Consider the following 21,845-nt stretch of genomic DNA (forward strand, 5'->3'; position numbering starts at 1 on the left):
AGACTATGTGAGAGGAACTGCCCTTGGCACCATGGCAGCATGTGATCGAGTGCGGATCACAGAGCCCTGGACAAACCCTGGAGTCAATGGGAATCAACGAAGAGCTCCCCACTGTCACAAAGCAAGTCGCTTGTGATTGTTGAAGGTCAAACATTCTAGGAAGTTACTGCAAAAATCCTCGGGGCTGTATTCTCGGCCCCTTCTGTCAGTCATAACATCAGAGGCAGGATGTTTGCGGATGATTGCACAAAATTAACAACTTATGGAGTCATAGAGTCATACATCACGGAAACAGACCCTTCAAGTCCAACTCGCCCATGCCAACCAAATATCCTAACTCATCTATCCCCATTTGCCAGCACTTGGCCCATCTCCCTCTAAAATCTTCCTAATCATATCTCATCCAGATGCCTTTTAAATGTTGTAATTTACCAGCCTCCACCACTTCCCCTGGCAGCTTATTCCATATACGCATCATACTCTGCATGTAAAATTTGCCCCTTAGTTCCCTTTAAAATCTTGCCCCTCTCACCCTACACCTATACCCTCCAGTTCTGGACTCCCCCATCGCAGGGAAAAGGCCTTGTCTATTTATCCTATCCATGCCGCTCATGATTTTATGAACCTCTGTAAGGTCACCCCTCAGCCTCCAACGCTGCAGGGAAATCAGCCCCAGTCTATTCAGCCTGTCCCTGTAGCTGAAATCCTCCAATACTGGCAACGTCCTTGGAAATCTTTTCTGAACCCTTTCAAGTTTCACAATATCCTTCTCAAATACTGCAACAAGACCTGGACAACATTCAAGCTTGGGCTGAGAAGTGGCAAGTTACCTTCATGTCACACAAGAGCTGGTTATTGGCTAAATCTAACAAGAGAAAATCTAGCATTTTGGCTTGTCATTCAATGGCATTACTGTCATTGAATCTTCACTGTTAAACATCATAGGGTTACAAGTGACCAGAAACTGAACTGGATCAGCCATATAGCTGCTGTGGCTGCAAGGGCAGGTCAGAAGCTAGAGAGTCTGCGGTGAGTAACTCACATCCTAATACTTCAAAGCCTGCCCACCAGTTACAAGGCTAAAGTCAGGAGTGTAATGGAACATTGTGCACTTGCCTGCAGTGCAGTCCTCCAACAACACTCAAGAACCTTGACACAAATCCAGAACAATGCAGTCCCTTTGATTGGCACTCCATCCACCTTCAACAGCAGCAGCACTATATACCAGATGCCCTGCAGGAGCTTACTAAAGCCTCTTTAACAGCACCTTCCAAACACACAACCTCTACCATCTAGAAGGGCAAGGGTAGCAGGGGCATGGGAACACTGCCACTTGATTACTACCCTCCAAGCCACTCACCGTCCTGCCTTGGAAACACGTCACTGTTCTGTCACTGGGGTTCAAATCCTGGAATTCCTTCCTAACCCAGCATGGTCGATATACCTACTTCTAATATACTGTAGCAGTTAAAGAAGCTAAGGGCAAATAGGGATGGGCAATAAACATTGGCCTAACCACATCCCATGAAAGATATTTTAAAAATTGAGGTGTGTACTAACGGAGAGGAGAGAAAGTTTGAATTGTGTTTAAAATATACAACATTATCTTAAATTTTATCCTATGTGAAGAGAGTTTTCACTGTATAGACTGCTTCTCCAAAAATCTTCCTTTTTTTCTCCACTGTCAGCAGCTTCTTTTTTACTAACCCTTCTAACAAATGAGAGCATTGCTGACAAGACCATCATTTGTTGTTCATCATTAATCACCCTTGAGAAAGGGCATGTGAGAGGTTGCCCCTAAAATGCCTTGCCCGAAAAGCGATCTTTACGTTTATGCCAAGGAAGTGAACATTGGTTGGTCACTTGACTTCAATGGGTGTTGGTGGGAGAAGAGATAAATCACTGTGGGTCTCCTGTGACGACACATTCACTTTTTAAAAAATGTCCTGAGAAGGCAGGCATAGCTTTGATGTACCATTTCATTCAAAACGCACCTTCTCCAGCACTCCCTCAGCACTACACTGCTGTCTGCATAGATATTGATCAATTATCTGCAGTGGGACTTGAATCTTCCGGCTTAGGGAAAGAATGTGCCCCACTGGACCATATACGAGCAAAGGGAGCTGATCTGTGATGGTCAGGTTTGGTATTGATGGAGCAGAGCACATGTCACTTCTGATTAGCATTGCAACAAATCTGAGATTATTCAGTATTGCTATTGAATGTCAAAAAGTGGGAAGTAACAAACAGAAAATACGCCAGTCTGGTAATACTCACTAACCCTCATCAGTCCTGTTCCTAATCTTGGTACATGCTGCTGGTTAACTGTAGGGATGTTAATGTTTGTTCAGCTGGAGAAATGATAATCACTTGTCACATTAGTTATAGGAGTAATGATACCTAGTTCCTGTTTATTTAGTGTTAGAAGTTCTCCTCACATCTGTGTTGGTAACTGTCAGGACTTCCTGTTTATTCAGCAAGACCAGACTTAAAAGAAATTTTGATGCATCAAAGGTACAATTAAGTTTGAACTAGCAAGATTGGAGAGAGGGAGGCTATGAACTGTCCCGTGCCAAAGCTCCAGCACTGGTAATGGAATCTGCCTGAACTGTTCTGGATTAGGGAAGGGAAGAATTCACTCCTCTCCAAATCATTCTGTGGAGCCCATGCTCTGTTCCTCCTACCAGAAGGTATTCCTGCCATTAGCTAGACAGGGAGAGTATCATCTCTATAATGTCCCCCCATGGTTGGTTGACTTGTGGCTGTTTGTCATTAAGGACCAACTATAATGAATATTCTGCTCCAGCTTCATGTCTATGAACCTTTTGTCCAGTAAGGAATATGAGGGGTGTGGGGGTGAAGCAATGGGAAGTGGAGTGGGTTTTGAACAGAGACCACTGTGGTAGGAGGAAAGAGAGAAAGAGCAATGCTATTCTGCAGACAATGGCTAATAATGCAAGTGTTTGTTTGCACTTAAATATTAATACAAACAGGGGTGTGCTTGAATTTTGAATGGCGGATGTGGCAGGAATGGTTTGGTTAAAAGTGAGGAATTTGTAGCGGGCTCATCAGACCCCGTGTGATGAGCAGCACACCTGCATCATTATGGCAACCATTTCACTCCCTCCTACCTTGCTTTTAAACAGCTAAATTGGCTGCTCTGATTGTCCGTCAGTGCAGGCCTACTGTAGTTACTTCAAAACAATTGCAGTCTAAAGTCACTATTTATAAAAAAGATTTTATAAAAGAGATCCGGACAGTTTGTTGTTCCATTCTAAATTAAAGCACTAATTAATTTCTCAGTTCTCAAAGGTTTTAAATAGGTTAGAAATTAATTGTCAATATTAAGGAAACAAAAATCACAGCCCTTGTGAATTAAGATACTTGTATTTGCCACTGTAAAACACACAGATTGGAGCAGAACCTGCTAAAAAACATTGCTAAAATAATTAAATATTGAAAATTGATTTCTGACTTTCCAATTATGACAATAGAGGAAAAGAAGTAGACCATTCAGCCTGTCAAACTGGCTGTGCTGCTCTTATATGAAAGTTGGTCTGTTTCTCAACTGTATTTATCTCTTTTGGCTCCACATCTCATTCTATCTTTATGATGCTCAGCTGATTCCCAGCAATCTCTTTGGGGATGGAGGAAGGCGTTCCCAAACAATACCATAGGAGATTCTCCTCAAATTACCTCCTAACTCCTTAACCCCAACTCTCCCGCTCTCACTACCTCGCTTCGAAAAGCAGCCTCTTTACGCGGGGAAATGTTCCATAGGCATTTGCAGGTTCCATGCCTCCTGCCTTTATGGCTGCATCACAACCAAGCATCTTCCTTTCCTTGCCTGGGCCAGTTGTCAGTGACAGAATGAAGCAGCAGTAGTAATGGTTATGGGATGGGTAGGCGACGATGATATACCTGGTTTATTTCCCAAGGACCTTTTCTTTCACATTGCCTGGAGAACTGAGACCAATGATGATGGCACAAGTTGCTGTTTTGGCTGGGATCATGGAAAGTTGTGCAGAACTTGCTGATTTAATTCATGTACCACAGGCAAGTCATACACAGAACAAGCACCAATCTTTGTCACTTTTGCTGAGCCCTGGGTGCTGTGTATCAAATTGACAATTGGTTTGGAAACCCTTTCCTTCCCCTTTATTCTTAACTGCCTTCCAACAACCCCTAACCCTACGTCCAATTTCCTACTTTTCCCAGGCCTCGATTACTTTTAACAGCAAGTACATTACTGTGTAAGGTAAAAACAATGACTGCAGATGCTGGAAACCAGATTCTGGATCAGTGGTGCTGGAAGAGCACAGCAGTTCAGGCAGCATCCAACGAGCAGTGAAATCGACATTTTGGGCAAAAGCCCTTCATCAGGAATAAAGGCAGTGAGACTGAGGCGTGGGCAGATAAGCTTGGGGAGGTTGGGGGTGGGGAGAGAGTAGCATAGAGTACAATGGGTGAGTGGGGGAGGAGATGAAGGTGATAGGTCAGGGAGGAGAGGGTGGAGTGGATAGGTGGAAAAGGAGCTAGGCAGGTCGGACAAGTCCGGACAAGTCGTGGTGACAGTGCTGAGCTGGAAGTTTGAAACTAGGATGAGGTGGGGGAAGGGGAAATGAGGAAGCTGTTGAAGTCCACATTGATGTCCTGGGGTTGAAGTGTTCCAAGGCAGAAGATGAGGCGTTCTTCCTCCAGGGGTCTGGTGGTGAGGGAGCGGCAGTGAAGGAGGCCCAGGACCTCCATGTCCTTGGCAAGTTGGGAGGGGGAGTTGAAACGTTGGGCCACGGGGCGGTGTGGTTGATTGGTGCGGGTGTCTCGGAGATGTTCCCTAAAGCGCTCTGCTAGGAGGCCTGTTAAAGGGACATTGCAGTGACTCATAAAAATGAAAGATTTAGCCCAGCTGGAAGCGGTGAAAGCAGACTCCCCCCCCCCCCCCATCCCTTTAAGCTAACTATCTGCAGCAGCTAATTAACACTGAAATTAAATTTGCGATGTTAACCCTCCCATGGTCACTAATTGCCCTCCCCCATCTGCCTGCCAACATTACACATCCCTGATTCTCTCTGTGCAAATTAATAACAAAAGGGACAATGGAGTAATATTTGAGCTGCAGACACAGATTAAAATCATGTTACAGTTTCTCTTCTAATGGTAAGAAAGATCGATTGATAACTAATTATTCAAATCCCACTCACGAACACTAATTCGCTTAAAGGGATGTTACTTACCTTCAAACCAAAGAGGCAAACCTTATTATAGAATTCTATAACATGGAAAAAGGCTATTCCAGCCATTGTGACGATACCTGCTCCATGAAAGAACTATTCAATTCCTATAGATCATAATGTACAAGTTTAGGTTAGATACAGTGTGGAAACAGGCCCTTCGGCCCAACAAGTCCACACCGACCCTCTGAAGAGCAACCCACCCATACCCCTACACCTAACACTACAGGCAATTTAGCATGGCCAATTTACCTAACCTACACATCTTTGTGCTTGTGGGAGGAAACCGGAGCACCCGGAGGAAACCCACGCAGACACGGGGAGAATGTGCAACCTCCACACAGACAGTTGCCTGAGGTGGGAATTGAACCCGGGTCTCTGGCGCTGTGAGGTAGCAGTGCTAACCACCGTGCTGCCCCTTATTAGATTACATACAATGTGGAAACAGGCCCTTTGGCCCAACAAGTCCACACCGACCCACCGAAGCGCAATCCACCCAGACCCATTCCCCTACATTTACCCCTTCACCTAACATTACGGGCAATTTAACATGGCCAATTCACCTAACCTGCACGTTTTTGGACTGTGGGAGGAAACTGGAGGAAACATACGCAGACACGGAGAGAATTGAATGTGCTTATATGATTATTCTATTTTTTGGAATCACGCTTCTTATTATACTTTGTGATATATTTGAAACCCCTTTAGAATTACAAAATGCTACACTATACTCACAGCAGTAGCTGGCCTCTATGTTTCACCTCAGAAATGCATGTTTACTTACTTTAATCTGGAAGTCGGTGTGTCAGGTCAAATAAGTGATATGAACTGTACTGCAAAGATACAAGTGAATTTAAAACATGGTCACACAAAGGAGATTGAACAGGTGACAAACACAACAGAATTACCACCAGCAAAAAAAAAATGAAGTACGGAGCTGCTTTCAAGCTGAAAGTCACAGCTAACTCGTCAAATAACTGCTGCAACAAGACAATATCACATTTGTGAAAAGCTGGTGTGAGAATGGAAGGAGGATGGAATCTTGCCCTGAGGAAGATGCCGAGGACCAAATGTACCAGGAGAGCAGGGACAGAAGCAGTCACTGGCCTCATCTTCAGAAACATGAATTGGAGTGGTTACATCAACAATGTGTGTCTAGACACAGCTATAGGCCAAATTAAGCCCCGAGTCCAGCAAGGATTACAGAGCACCAAATTGCTGGTAGATTTTGGAATGAAATGGTTTAGTGTTGCAGCACAAGAATAAGCTATCTCAGAGGCTATCAGGAGAAAATATTTGGCCTAATCTTGGTTTTAAATGAGTGACACCTGATCTTTAAACAGTGACCCTCTTAGATCTAAGTTATAGACTCACAGAGTCATACAGCTACGGAAACAGACTCTTTGGTGCAACCAGTCCATGCCAACCATAATCCCAACCAAACTAGCCCCACCTGCCTCCACTTGGACCATATCCCTCCGAATTTTTCTTATTCATGAACTTATTTAAATGTCTTTTCAACATTGTAACTGTACGCACATCCACCACAAGTTCTCCCATATGGGGAAACATTCTCTTCACATCGACCCTTTCAAGGTTTCTCAGGGTTTTATCTGCTTCAATCAAGTTGTCTCTTACTCTTCTACATTCCAGCAGATGTGTCTGACTCTTGTCTGACCCTTCCTCATAAACAACCCTCCTATTTTAGGTATTAGTTTAATAAGTGTTCTTTGGACTGCCTTCAACACATTTATATCATTTCTTAAATAAAGTGGCCACACAGTACCATCAATGCAGTCTCATCAGTGCCCAGTATAATTGAAGCACTACCTCCCTAATTTTGTATTCAGTTTCCCTCACAATAAATGATAAAATTCTGTTTGGTTTACTGAATACTTGCTCTCCCTGCATACTAACCTTTTTGCGATTTATGTACAAGGACTCCCAGATCTCTTTGCATCTCAGAGCTCTTTATTATTCAACATTTAAATAATATGCTATTTTTAAATTCTTCTTACCAAAATTGACAATTTCACCATTCCTATATTTTACCATTTGCCTGGTCAGTGTATCGAAGAGCATTCCCCATGAGACCCACTCCATTATCCTATAGCCCTGCATTTCCCATGGCTAACCCACCCAACCTACATACCCTGGACACTATGGGCAATTTAGCACAGCTAATTCCCCTAACCTGCAAATCCTTGGATTGTGGGAGGAAACTGGAGAACCTGGAGGAAACCCACGCAGACACAGGGAGAATGTAAAAAATCCACACAGATAGTCTCCCGAGGCTGGAATCAAATCTGGGTTCCTGGTGCTGTGAGGCAGCAATGCTAACCACTGAGCCACTGTGCTGCCCCATGTGTCTTACCTATGTGTTTTGTAACCTCCTTGTATCCTTTTCACAACTTATGTGTTTCAATCAAGTTGTCTCTTACTCTTCTATCTTTGTCCTTTCAACAAATTCAGTAACTATATCTTCTGTCTCTACATCTAACTCATTTATATAATTTGAAAACAATTAAGGTCCTAGCATTCCCTGTGGCATACCATATTTTACATTTTGCTAAACCAAAGACGACCCAATTACAATTGCTACCCCAATCATGAGCTTTTATGTCTACAACAACATCTGATGTGGGACCTTCTTAAATGCTGTCTGGAAGTCCAAGACAGTACATCCACTGATACCCCTTTATCCACCATTTCAAGTAACACCTTTAATGCACGAAAACTCCCCTAAATGCTTCACAGGAGTAATTAGCAGTCACAATCGAATTACAGGCCACACAAACAGATATTATTCAACATGGCCAAAAAGTTGGTGAAAAGGTCTAGGTTTAAGGAACACATATAAGGAAAAACGAGAATGGAAGAAAGGGGAGGTGAGGGATTTCAGAGGTTAGTGTCTCAGTAGCTGAAGTCAGTGGTCAAATTCTAGAATCAGTGCAGCCACTGATTGTGGAATGAAAAATATTGTTGGAGCATGGTGTCAGAACTGAAGAGTGCGGAGTTGTTGGAGGGATGTAGGACTAAGGGAGGTTGCAAAGAGAAATGAAGTCCCACCAAGGAACTTCATCGTCACTCTTTGACCCTTCCTCTTCACCATGACTCCAGTACCAAACATTGAGCTATCGTTTCTTGAACAGTTCATCTCTGATAGCAACCTGAGGAGGGAAGGGAAGGGGTGAAAGCAGAAGTTTGAGAAATGTGGCTCATAAGTTCTCAATCCCCATACAGCTTGTTTCCACCTCTTTCTCAAGATCTGTAAGCCAGATTGCCCAGGTAGTTGAATCATTTCAGACTGCTCCTAACCCATTGAAAAGGGTTGCTTCCCTCCTTTACTCCAATACTTTCTTCCTTTGTCCAGTTTCTTGTCTTCTGGCATGCTATGTCACTTTAGAAGTTCCAAATTCCTGGCCCTGACTGTCTCTTCTTCTCTGGGTGGGGACGGATGGGGGCGGAGGTGAGCGGGGATGCTTAATCCCTTGACACCTCCATCCCCATCAGGAACAGGTCTGAGGGCTTACTGCTTTATCCTTGATTGGTGATCAACCAGTTTTGTTAGCAACTGCCCTCTGCTGGTGAGCCATATCCTCACTGTTTCACCCTACCATCAGTTTCCACTATTTCTGTCACCTCTAGCATGATGCCTCTGTCAAACACATCTTCTGAAAGGACCAATACGTCCATTTTGCGCTGGTTCACTCCTCAATCAAACCCAATACCCTGCCCCTTTCCCCTGACACCTTTCTGTTGACACACACAAGATGTAATGCTCCATTTGCCCCTTCCCTACTCACTGCCTATGGCCCCAAACATACTTTTCAAGTGAAGCAGCAAATTACATATGTTTCTCACGGATTCACTGCTCACAGTACAGTTGCCCTTTTCACTGGGTAGATCAAGCCCCTGGTTGGGTGACCATTTTCTGCTCACCCTGTCCACAAACATGAGCCTGGTCTTCCAGTGGCTTGGCATTTTAACCCTCACACTGACATCTCTGTACTTGGCCTGCTATACTGTTCCAATGAAGCTTGAAGAACAGCCCTTTTAATTGATTTGGCATTTTACAGTCTTCCGGACTCAACATTGAGTGAACCAATTTCAGACTGTCAATTTCTGGTGCCCACACTTTGTTTCCCTTGTCTTGACATGTTTTGGTTTTCACTTCCAGACAGTAGTGACCTGTTCTAGCCCCATGTGCTGTTTGCAAACATCATTCTCTTCTTGTGTCATTCAATTCATCCACCCTATCACAGGCCTCTCTTTGTTTCATTGACTCCTTGCTCAAATACTCTGATCCCTCTCTAACTTTTCCCAGTTTATTAGCTGAAGACATTAGCCTGAATCTTATATGGAGCAACACCAGCATTGGATTTCTGCTCCACTCCTGATGTTTCTCTGCCTGGACAGTGCTGTACATTTCTGATTGGATCCTCTGAGCCTGGCTCCTCCTTACATGCAAAGCACATCGTCTACTGATAGTCACTTAGGGTGGTGGAAGGTGGGTGCTGTAAAGGGGCTAGGAGGGTAGGTAGACAGATTGGTAAGTCAGTGCCCACAGAGGTGGCAGATGGGTGAGGTGGGTAACTTGGTGAAGTCAGAAGAGGTTAGCAGGTCAGGCAGAGAGCTAGGTGACATCTTGGGTTGTGTGTTTGTCCTCCAGAGACCGGAAGATCTGGTCAACAACTGCTTTTCTTCTCTCCAGAAATGCTGCCTGACCTGCCGAGAATTTCCAGAATTTTCTGTTTGTGTTTCAGATTTTCAGCATTCGCAGTATCCTGCTTTTCAACTTCATGACTCTCTTTGTATTGCAACTCCATCAGTTAGTCAGCATAGAATTTATTTGCTGAATTCCTATCCAAGCTGAAAATGTGTTGCTGGTTAAAGCACAGCAGGTTAGGCAGCATCCAAGGAATAGGAAATTCGACATTTCGGGCATAAGCCCTTCCTGATGAAGGGCTTATTCCCGAAATGTCGAATTTCCTGTTCCTTGGATGCTGCCTAACCTGCTGTGCTTTAACCAGCAACACATTTTCAGCTGTGATCTCCAGCATCTGCAGACCTCATTTTTTACCCGAATTCCTATCTGAACCTTATTTTTAATTGAAAAGGATTTTAAATTTTTTTAAAATTATAAAATTACAACAAAATAGTATAACAATCTTATAGTATAACAACAATAACAATAAACTAACTACTACTCTAAATAACAAAACAGATAAAAAGAAACCAAAAAAATCTACCCATACTACAACTGAATAAATAATTAAACAAAATAAGTTAAATTAAATTAGGTTAAAAGTAAATTAAATTACACCACTCAGCGCAACTCCATCAAAGATTCCCATCATCAGGAGCATCAGTTGACATACCTGTATTGATTTGAGATTCTGCTTCTCGGGGTCCCCTGGCCCACCAGACCCAGTCCTTGTGGCTAAACAAAGGCCCTAATCAATATAGCCAACAATAAAGTTCAAAAAGGGCCACCACACCTTATAAAAAAATTCCATTTTCTGGTGCACCATACTTGTAAGGAAGCCCAGGTGGACATGTTCCATAACTAAACTGCGCCATTCTGACAGGCCTGGGGAACGTTCGGAGTTCCAGTTCATCAGAATGTCCTTCCTCGCACAATATGTCAGAATATTAAACAGTTTCTTCCCATGCTCATCTAAAGAAGGCAGATTCAGCAGACCCAGGAGGAGGGACACCGGAGCTACCTTGATTTTGGTTCCCAAGATCCCTATCTCAATGTTTAAAAAGTATTTGGATGAGCACTTCAAATCTCATTATATTCAAGGCTGTGGACCAAGTACAGAGGAACCTTGATTATTCGGCATTCGATTTTGAGATTCTGCTTCTCAGGGTTCCCTGGCCCACCAGACCCAGTCCTTGTGGCTAAACAAAGGCCCTAATCAATATAGCCAACAATAAAGTTCAAAAAGGGCCACCACACCTTATAAAAAAATTCCATTTTCTGGTGCACCATACTTGTAAGGAATTTTGGATTATCCAAACAAGATCTCAAGGTTCCGATGCCTGGCTGAACTGTGTTATCCAGCATTCGATTAACTGAACATGCGATTATCTGAACAAAATACTCCCCGCCCGTGTCCTTCAGATAATCGAGGTTCCTCTGTACTGGTAAGTGGGACTGGTGTAGATTTTGAGTAGTTTTTGTCAGAGCAGATTTGATGGGCCAAAGGCCCTCTTCTGTACTGTATAACTCTATCCTTTATGACAAATACTCAGGAATGATTATCCCCTTCAGTTCTGAGGAAGGGTCACCGACCTGAAACAGCAAATCTGATTTCTCTCTACAGATGCTGCCAGACCTGCTGAACTTTTGCAGCAATTTCTGTTTTTGATTCTGATTTCCAGCATCTGCAGCTCTTTCAGTTTTTACTCAGGAATGATTATTGGGAAGCACTTGATTTTGACGGGTCGGTTATAACAAAAGAGTGTGGTGCATTCACTGGTTAGGCTTTATATGCATCTTGGGCACTTTCTTTCTTGTTGTTTCACTGGCATCTCTTCAATATGAAGCATTGATTTATCAGCACTAGAGGGAGCCAATGTCTTGAAACTGCACGAGGCAGTTTAGGGCGAAGAATAAGCTCAGAGACAGGGTTATGTGCAAGATGAGGCGCGTTTATCAAGTTTGTTTTAAATTGAGCAGACTTGTAAAAACAGTCTGATTGAGGTTCCCTTTTAAAATATGGGGTGAAACATGAAGCAAATAATATTTAGAAGGTGGGGTGAGAGGAATTACATATCTCCTGCTGAATGAGATGCAGAGGATAAAAAGCAGAAGTGTCTGTCTACTGAATATGCTGCAGTTTGTTCTCCCCAATGCCACACAATGTGTGAAGCTCTAACCTGGGCTGTAAGACAACTAGCCTTAATTTCACCTTTCTGATTTTGCCTTTTTTAATGCTTATTTTGATGTCAATGGTTTTATTCTGGGCCGTGAGGTAAATGGGCAGGAATGACCTCAGTTTCCAGTCCGAATGTCGAACAACTGTGACAGTCACTTACTGTAATTATGATCCCAGTAGTAATTCTGTATGCTCATTAACACCTGTCTGGTAAACAAGCTGCCTGGTTTTAATTATTGACTAGCCAGGCATAAGATGCAGTACTCCAACAATCTACAGCATCATGTTGTGCACATCGTGGTGGTGGGGGAGGGGGAGGGGGGATGGTGGTGGGGGTGAATGAAATTGGTGTCAACAGGAGTCTGCCAGGGAAAGAAAACAATATTTAAAAAAAGGCACAGCAAAAAAAAAATGAAGATTAAATATTTCAATTTGGAAATGCCTGCTGAAAGGAGCAGTCCATGGGAGTCTGATGCACAGCTCCCTCTGTGTGCTGCTTCTAACAGTTGAGCTGTAAACACCACCCTGCAAACTGCTCTGTGATGGATGCAGAGTTTTGTAGTGTACAGAGCACAAAAATACAGAGCTCTGATTTTAACAGCTGAGGTATATCACAGGCAAACATACACATGGCTGAGGTGCAACACTGTATGCAAGAATGCACACAAGAAATTGAGTTATAACACCTTATACAGGCATACATGGACTGGAATATAACACTCCTGTTTAAAACCCTGTCTTTTCATTCTCAGTTATGATCCCTATGAATGATCCCATTCTTCAGTACCTTAATTAACCCAAACCAACCCATTCACCCTCACCAGGCAAAATCTAGCGTTATCTAGCATAACTCTAACCCTATTGCATAATTTTTCGGAATGCAGGACCAGGAGTTGTCCATTCAGGCCCATCACACCTTCTGTGCCATTTAATACAATCATAGCTCATTGAACATTACAATGTTTGCAGCCTCCTAACCACGAATACCATTGGGAATCGGAAATCTTGGTTTTATTATGGCTTTCAGAACGCTGAACATAACAAAACTAAAGCCCAGTTTATGACAGCACCATCGGCTCCTCTTAACAGCCCAGCCATCAGCTGCTAAGGAGTATACAATTATTGCATTTATACACATTGTTGTAACCTTCAGACCTGAGCCCAAATAGGTATTTTTTACAGCTCCAAATTTGTCCGACTACAGTAGAATATTCAACTTTAATTATTTTTGTGTGCAGTGGGGTAGAAACTGATTAGTGCATGCACATTTGGAGCAAGGTAAATTTTCTAACTGTTCTAATTGTAGGATCTTCTCCATAACCCCTTTCCCCGCTAGTCCACTTCTCGCCCTCTTCCTAATTCTTTTCCTGACCTGTCAGCACTTGATGCTGTCACCAGATACATTAAAAAGTAGCTGTTGGCTATTTAAAGACATTGCTAATCTTCTGAAATCAGAAGTTTTTTTTAAAGTAGATCGCTTCCCAATGAATGACATTTGAGATAATAATATTTCATTATGGATTACTGAAAACCAATTTGCAGCTCTTAATTATTCCATTACGTTGACTGGATTTGAACAGTAAAGGTATTAGAGTCAACTGCTGTTCACTGACTGACCTGTTTGCTTGACACTTCTATGTATCAAAATTTCATATAAAGTAATAGAAATTGACCCTTGATATGCTCAGAATTAGGTTGGAATGCTGGGACAACAGGTAATCAATTTTCTGGAATAAACACAGAGGATGCTGGAGAAACTCAGCAGGTCTGGCAGCATCAGAAATAGAGTTAAATTTTCAGTCTAGTCTTCTTATCAGAAAGAGACATACCAGGTTTGAAATGTTAACTCTATTTCCCTCCACTGATGCTGCCAGGCCTGCTGAGTTGCTCCGGCATTCTGTGCTTGTTTCAGATTTCAAGTGTCCGCAGTGTTTTACTTTAATCAATCTCCTGGAGCTCTGCTCTGCAAACTGAGGACACACAGGATATGTCTGAAGACACATTGCTTGTGGACAATTCCTGGAGTTGCAGGTGACCTCCTTAGGCAGGCATCAGACCACCTGTGTTTCTTGATTAACTCAGAGGTAAAGCTAGCATACTGCAAAGGCTATGGGCCTTGACACATTCTGACGACATGTCCCCCTAGCCAAACTCTTCTAGTACAGATACAACACTGGCATCTACCCAATGTGGAAAAATGTCCAGGTATGTACACAAAAAGCAGGACAAATCCAACTCGGCCATTTACTGCTCCATCAATCTACTCTCGATCAAAGTAAAGTAATGGAAGGTGTCATCAACAGTGCTGTCAAACAGCATCTGCTCAGCAATAACTGGCTCAGTGATGCCCAGTTTGGGTTCCACCAGGCCCACTCAGCTCCTGACTTCATTACAGTTTTGGTTCAAAGACAGACAAAAAAGCTGAATTGCAGAGGTGAGAGAGAGTGACAGTCCTTGACATCAAGGCTGCATTCAACCAAGTGTGGCATCAAGGAGCCTCGGCAAAACTGGGAGCATTGGGTATCAGGAGGCAAAGTCTCTGCTGGTTGGAGTCACTCCTGGCACATTGGAAGATGGTTGTGGTTGTTGAACAGTCAGTCATCTCAGCTCCAGAACATCTCTGCAGGAGTTCTTCAGGGTAGTGTCTTAGGTCTTACCATCTTCAGCTGCTTCATCAATGACCTTCCCTCCATCATAAAGTCAGAAGGTGGGGTGTTCACCTATTATTGTGTAATGTGCAACACCATTCACCTCTCCGCAGATACTGAAGTAGTCCATGTTCAAATGCAACAAGATCTGGTTAACACCCAGGGTTGGGCTAACAAGTCAAAAAGTGTGGTGCTGGAAAAGCACAGCCGGTCAGGCAGCATCCGAGGAGCAGGAGCAGGACACTGTCTGACTGACTGTGCTTTTCCAACACCACACATTTTGACTCTGATCTCCAGCATCTGCAGTCCTCACTTTCCCCTTGATTAGAAACAAAAAAAACTGCAGATGTTGGAATCCAAAGTAGACAGGCAGGAGGCTTGAAGAACACAGCAAGCCAGGCAGCATCAGGAGGTGGAGAAATCGACGTTTTGGGTGTAAGCCTTCTTCAGGACTGGGAGTGGGTGTGGGGTAGCTACAGCTAAAGGGAGTGGTGGGGGAAGGGTGATGAAGTGGGGAGCAGTGAAGACATGTAGAGGGCATGACCTGATTGGTCAATGGGAGGAATGAATCAGGTTGATGGTAGGGAGGTGGAAATTAACATTCACACCATACAAATACCAGGAAATAACCACCTTCAATATGGAACAGCCCAGCCACGGCCCTTTGACTTTCACTGATGTTACCATCATTGAATCCCTCACTATCAACATCTTGGGTGTTACCATTGACCAGAAAATCAACTGGACCAGGAGACTCGGAACAAACTAAAAGAAGTGTGGATACTGGAAATCAGAAACAAAAGCAGAAAGTGTGGAAAATTTCAGCAGGTCTGGCAGCATCTGTGGAGAGAAATCAGAGTTAATATTTCAGGTTCTGTGAACTGTTCTGAAGAAGGGTCACTAGACCCAAAACGTTAACTCAGATGTCTCTTCACGGATGCTGCCAGACCTGCTGAGTTTTTCCAACAATTTCTAAGTTTATTTCAGAGATTAGGAATACTTTGGCAAGTAACTCACCTCTTAACTTCCCAAAGCCTGTCCACCATCTACAAGGCACAAGTTAGGAGTGTGATGGAATATTCCCTTCTTGCCTGGATGAGAAGCTTGACACCATCCAGGACAAAGCAGCCGCTTGATTGGCACCAGATCTACAAACATCCACTCCCTCCACTACTGACACTCAGTAGTAGTAGTGTGTACTATCTACAAAAAGCATTCCAGAAATTCATCAAATATCCTTTGACAGCACACTCAAAACCATTAGCATCGAGAAGGACAAGGGCAGCAGATCCATAGGAACATTACCAGTTGCAGGTTCTCCCTTAAGTCACTCACCATTCTGACATGGAAACAAAGTGCTGTTCCTTCAGTGTTGCTGGATCCATATTCTGGAATTCTCTCCCTAAGATCATTATGGGTTACCCACTGCACATGGACAGCAGCAGTTCAAGTGGCACCTCACCACAGCCTTCTCAAGGACAACTAGGGATGGACAATAGCCAATGTTGCTCACAACATGCCAATAAAAAAAGGAACAACCGCAACTGTCTTTCTTTGTGCTGGAACTCTCCAACCAATGGAGAGTTTTACCCTTGATTACCATTGACTTTAATTTTACTTGGGCTCCTGGTCAATACTGCTTTGATCTCAAGATCATTGTCGCAAATTTTGGAAGCTGCATTAAGCTCCATCCAATCTGATGATGTCATATCGCCTTGGGTGGAGAATGAGCAATCTAGCTTGAGATCTTGATGGGAATATATGTGTCACCTGGACAGGCTTAATAATTATGTTTGACATGGCAATATAATTTGTGCCTATTGCCATCATCCAATAAACTACATTTTATTGTTAAGACAAGTGTCTCTTACTATCAAGACTGAGTAGTGGTTCATTCTCTACCACTGTTAACCAAACATTACCCAGTATGGATATTAGGATTGGAGGCAGCAGTCTACCACCAGCTAGTACCTGTTAGTGTTTGGTTCTGCAGCTCATACAACAGGCTGATCAGTGGTCAGAAAGTTACTTAAATACCAAAAGTAACAATTGTAGTAAACATCCAATTGTTCCAGGAGATAAAGGTTTCAGATCACAAATTTGTTTACCTATTTACAGGCACTGGTATTTTGAAAATACTCAGTCTGTCAGTCAGTAGCTGCGAGTGCTTAAACAGACGAGCAGCCAACAAAACCTGAGAGTGAATTGTACGATCATGGTGGTATTCCAGGTGAAACCATCACCTCAGAGCTAATAAGTGCAGGAGAAACCATGTGGGCTGGTAAAAGAGTTAAAAAGAACTAGTCATATTTGGCATTTACAGAGTTTTCAGTGCAGAAAGATCTGTAAGGACGTTACTGATTCAAGGTTTGTCTGGGAAGTAACCCATTCAGAGCTCTGAGAGTAAATATAAAAGTCCCTGATAGGCAAAGAGGAAAAAGAGTTAAATTAATAGCAGGAAGTAACATGCTGTGGAGTGAAGAAGGAGAATGGGTCTCACCATCATTGTGAGTAGTTGCCATGAGGTATGGCTTCATTTGTGAAATCAAGAGCTGTTAAATTAACCAATACTGAGGTTGGAGCATCAGGTGTGTCTTGGAACAGACATAAGGCAATAAAAGGGGAATTTAAAAGATTTAGAAGATAGAGTTTGACAGAAGAAGAAGGAAGAATTTTAAGATTGTAATAAAACTAGGAGGCACATAAATTAAATTGCGGATTTAGTGGGAAGATTTAATCAAGCCGCAGTCACAGAATTAAATTTGATTATCGGGGAAAAAGATTTGTATTGTATATTATGTTATGAAGGTGAAAAAGCTTCTAGTTTGCTTGTAAAGATATTGGACACCTCCACCTTGACTGCATAGGATGGAAGAATCTCTGCTAGGAACTGGAAACTATCATTTTGAACTTAAGTTGGGAAACCCATACCAAGGAGTATAACAGTTTTGCTGTTCAACAGAACTTAAAATATTAAAAGAGGTAGATTACTTCAGCATTGCTATAATACATAAACAGGAATAAATCGTATTACTATAATAGAGTTTGGAAGCATGTAAAGTAAGGATTAGTGTTGCTAAAGTGTTGAATTATCAAATTCTGTGGGTGCAGACACACGGCAAGATTGTTTTTATGCTTCGATCTTGCATCAAATCAATCAGATTACAAACAGCGTTGACATACTATGGATTTTTTTGGAGGGAGAAGAATAAAAATCACAGAAAAAATGATATGGCAGGAGAAATAATACTGCCTTGTTGACATAATGTCAGAAATGGACCAAACAGAACACAAGATTAGACATCTTGGGTAAAACAATTCTTAAGATATAGATTTGCTTCAAAATTAGATGGTAAATTGGAAGCTGAACAAGTATTCAACAGGGCCTACAGCGATGATGTTATAAATCACCAAAATGTAAAGAAGGTACAAATACTTTTGAAAATATTGTTTAAGCTTTGGACAATTACTTTACTCTGAGAATGATCTAAACTTTTGAAAGGGTAAGTTTTAACATAACTGTTTAAATGACCTGCACCTCCACTACATTCTAAGGCAGAGAATTCCAATGTCTTACAACCCTCCAAGAAAAAAAAATCTCTTCATCCCTGTCCTGAAGGGGTAACTTCTAATTTAAAGACAATTTTCCAGCTCTGGACTCACCCATAAAAATAAACAACCTTTCCATATCTACCTTGTCAAGGCAATTAAGGATCTTATTCACTTCAATTAATTCACGCCTTTCCCTTCTAAACTCCAGTGCAACAAGCCTGTCTAGTCTTTCCTTATTAGACAACCTATTGATTCCAGATATCAATTTAGTAAACTTCCCTGGATTGCCAAAGCTTTTGTATTTTTCCTTAAAAAAGACAGACCAAAACTGCACATAATACTTGAGATGTGATCTCATCATGCCTTGTGTAACTGAAGCATAACATCCTTACTTTTAATCAACAACAGTCACTCTCACCTCACCCGAAATTTAGCTCTTCAGTCCATGACTAGATTAAAGCTGTTACAAGGTATTGACTTGAGTGTCCATTACAGAACCAAAACTGAGCATTGATAGGCAGGTTGTTGTTGAGTAGATGTCACTCATTGTCTTGTTGATGTCTTCTATCACATTACTCATGATCAAGGGCTGACTGATGGGGCTGTTTGGATTTGTCCTGCTTTTGGTAGACAGAACATAGCAAGGTAATTTTCTACATTGTCAGGTAGATTGTGTTATAGTAGAACATTATGTCTAGTTCTGGTATTGCTACAGCTGGAGCAAACTATTCAGTAAACTACCAAACTGTTGTCAGGGCCCATAGCTTTTCAGGATCCAGTGCTGTGAGTTACTTCTTTATATCGCTTGGAGTGATTCGAATTGGCTGAAATCTGGCACCTGTGATGCTGGGATCCTGAAGGGGCAAATGAGACAAATCGTTCATTCAGCACTTCTGGCTGAAGATACTGGCAAGTATTCTAACCTTATCCATTGCATTGCTATGCTAGTGTCCTCCACCATTGAAGATGGGGATATTTGTAGAATCTCCTCCTCCAGTAAGTTGTTCAATTGTCCATAATCTTTCATGTCTGGTGTGGCAGGACTGCAAAGCTGAGATCTGATCTGTTGGTTGGTGGGATTGCTTAGCTTGACAACTATATGTTGCTTCCGCTGTTTGGCATGCAAGTTGTCCTATGTTGTAGCTTCATCAGGTTGACCGATCATTTTTAGTTATGATTGATGCCTTTATGCATTTCTCTTTGAACCAGGATTAATCTCCTACCTTGGTGATAATGGCAGAGTGGGAATATAACAGATCATGAGGTTCCAAATTCTGGTTGAATGCAATTTCACGAGTGCTAACCTATAGGACTGACGGATATCCAGTTTTGAGTTACTAATTCTGTTCTGAATTTATGAAGTAGAGTGGATGAAGGATATCCTCAATGGGAAGATAGGACCTTGCCTCTACAAGGATCATTCAGTGATCATTCTTACTGATACTATCATGGACAGATGCATCTGCGGCACATAGTTTGGAGACAATGAGGTCAACTATGTTTATTTCTCAATTTGTTCTCTGACCACCTGCTGCAGGCCCAGTCCACCTGATTCATTCTCTAATACTCAGCCAACTTGGTAAGTCCTCTCTGCAAACACATTAATGTTACCTCACGCGGGATTACATTTTGCCCTGGCACACCCTCAACGCTTCTTCAGAGTGATCTTCAGCATGGAAGAATAGGGATGCATTATCTACGATGGATTAAGTGTGATCTGGATTGCTGTTGCAGGCTCTATTTTATTCTGATTTGAATTGCTGCATACACTTGATGTACTGAGTGACTTGTTCGGCCATGCCAGTGGCAACAAAGTTTTGGCAAGTCTGATTTCATATGCTGGCCAAACCAGATATAGGTGGCTGATTTCCATAACTGAAGAATATTAATGTCTCAGAGATATTTTACAACAATCCAGTATTATTACGACTATTTATTTTATTCCATTATCAATTAAGATCAAGTTTCATCAGTTGCATGATTAGGATTTGAACCCCATTTCTCTAAGAGATTAGTCTGTGCTTCTGATTACTACTCCAGTAACATTATCACTATGTTACTGTTCCTAAATGCTAACTAGAGATCTAAAATCTGTTTCAGTAGAATGAATTAGCATTTAGAGACCACCTTTCTCATAATATCTCTCTTGGTATTTGGGGAACAAGTTCAAATTTTGAGAATGATACAAAAATTGCAAGCTGTGAGGAAGAGACGTTCAGCTTCAGAAAGACATTGACAAGTCGAAGTGGGTGGATAGGTGGCAGATGATGTTTCGAAATGTGAGTCAATAGATCTTAGTACAAAGTACTTGGAGAAACAGTATAAAACAAAGGGTACAATTCTAAAGGTTGTGCATGAGCAAAGAGACCTGGAAGAATGTGTGTATTATCTCATTAAACATGGCAGGACAGTAAGACAGAGCTGTTAAAACATACTGTATTCCAGACTTTACTAATAGGGGCACAGGGTACATGTTCATGCTGAATTTATATAGAGCACTAATTAGACATCAACTGTAGTATTGTGTAAAACTTGGGAGCCATAACTTAAGATGGATATGAGCACAGTGGTGAAAGTGCACAAGTGGTTTGTGTGATTGGTTCCAAGGATAGGAAACATGAGTAATGAGGGTACGTTGGAGAAGTTTGGACTATTTTCCTTGAATAAGAGAAAGCTAAGGGGAATTAAAAAAACTTCTGGAAGTTTTTGAGATTGCGAGACCATCTAGATAGACCAGATAGGGAGAAACATCCCACTCACATGGGGATCAAAAACCAGACAGCACAAATTTCAAACATGTTGTAAAAATCGCAAATGTCAGGCAATAGAAATATTTCTCAGCTCAGTTAGGATCTGGAATGCACTGCCTGGAAGTTTGGTGAAGGCAGGTCTAATTAAAGCATTCAAGAGGACGTAGGTGATTATTTAAATAGAAACATGTGCAGGGTTGAGGGGGAAAAGCCAAGACATTAGCCCTAAGTCAAAATGGTCAAGGAGCTGATGCAGACATGATGGACCAAATAGCCTAATTATGCACCATAACAATTGAGTTTTCTGGTTTTGGGAAATCCCACAGGACTTTGTAGCTAATGAAATACTTTCAAAATGTGATCACTATTGGAATGCGTCAATGAACATGCTCGCACCAGGCACACAAAAACAACAATTCTGGGTCATTTGGTTTTGTATGTTGTTAATTGAGGAATAATATTGGACAGAGCACTGGGGAGAAATCTCTTGCTTTATTTTTAATGTACAATTTTGTGGACATCAGTATTGTAGCACCCATGGCAGTGCTACGTTCCCTCAGCACTGCTTTGGAGCATCAGACTAGATGATTGGCACAAGTCAATGGAAGTTTAAGGCTCTTCAACACTAAAAAGAACAGTTGGGATTTGGTGCTATAAGCTGTAGGCTAGCAAGGTGTCAACATTAACAAGTATCCTTTAATTTATTTTTCTCTACTCCTCTCAGCTTCACAATACTCAAATAGAATGTACCCAGATCCCAAACCAAGTCCACATCCC

The sequence above is a fragment of the Hemiscyllium ocellatum genome, chromosome 20 (genome assembly GCF_020745735.1).
Source record: "Hemiscyllium ocellatum isolate sHemOce1 chromosome 20, sHemOce1.pat.X.cur, whole genome shotgun sequence".
NCBI classification, from domain to species: domain Eukaryota; kingdom Metazoa; phylum Chordata; class Chondrichthyes; order Orectolobiformes; family Hemiscylliidae; genus Hemiscyllium; species Hemiscyllium ocellatum.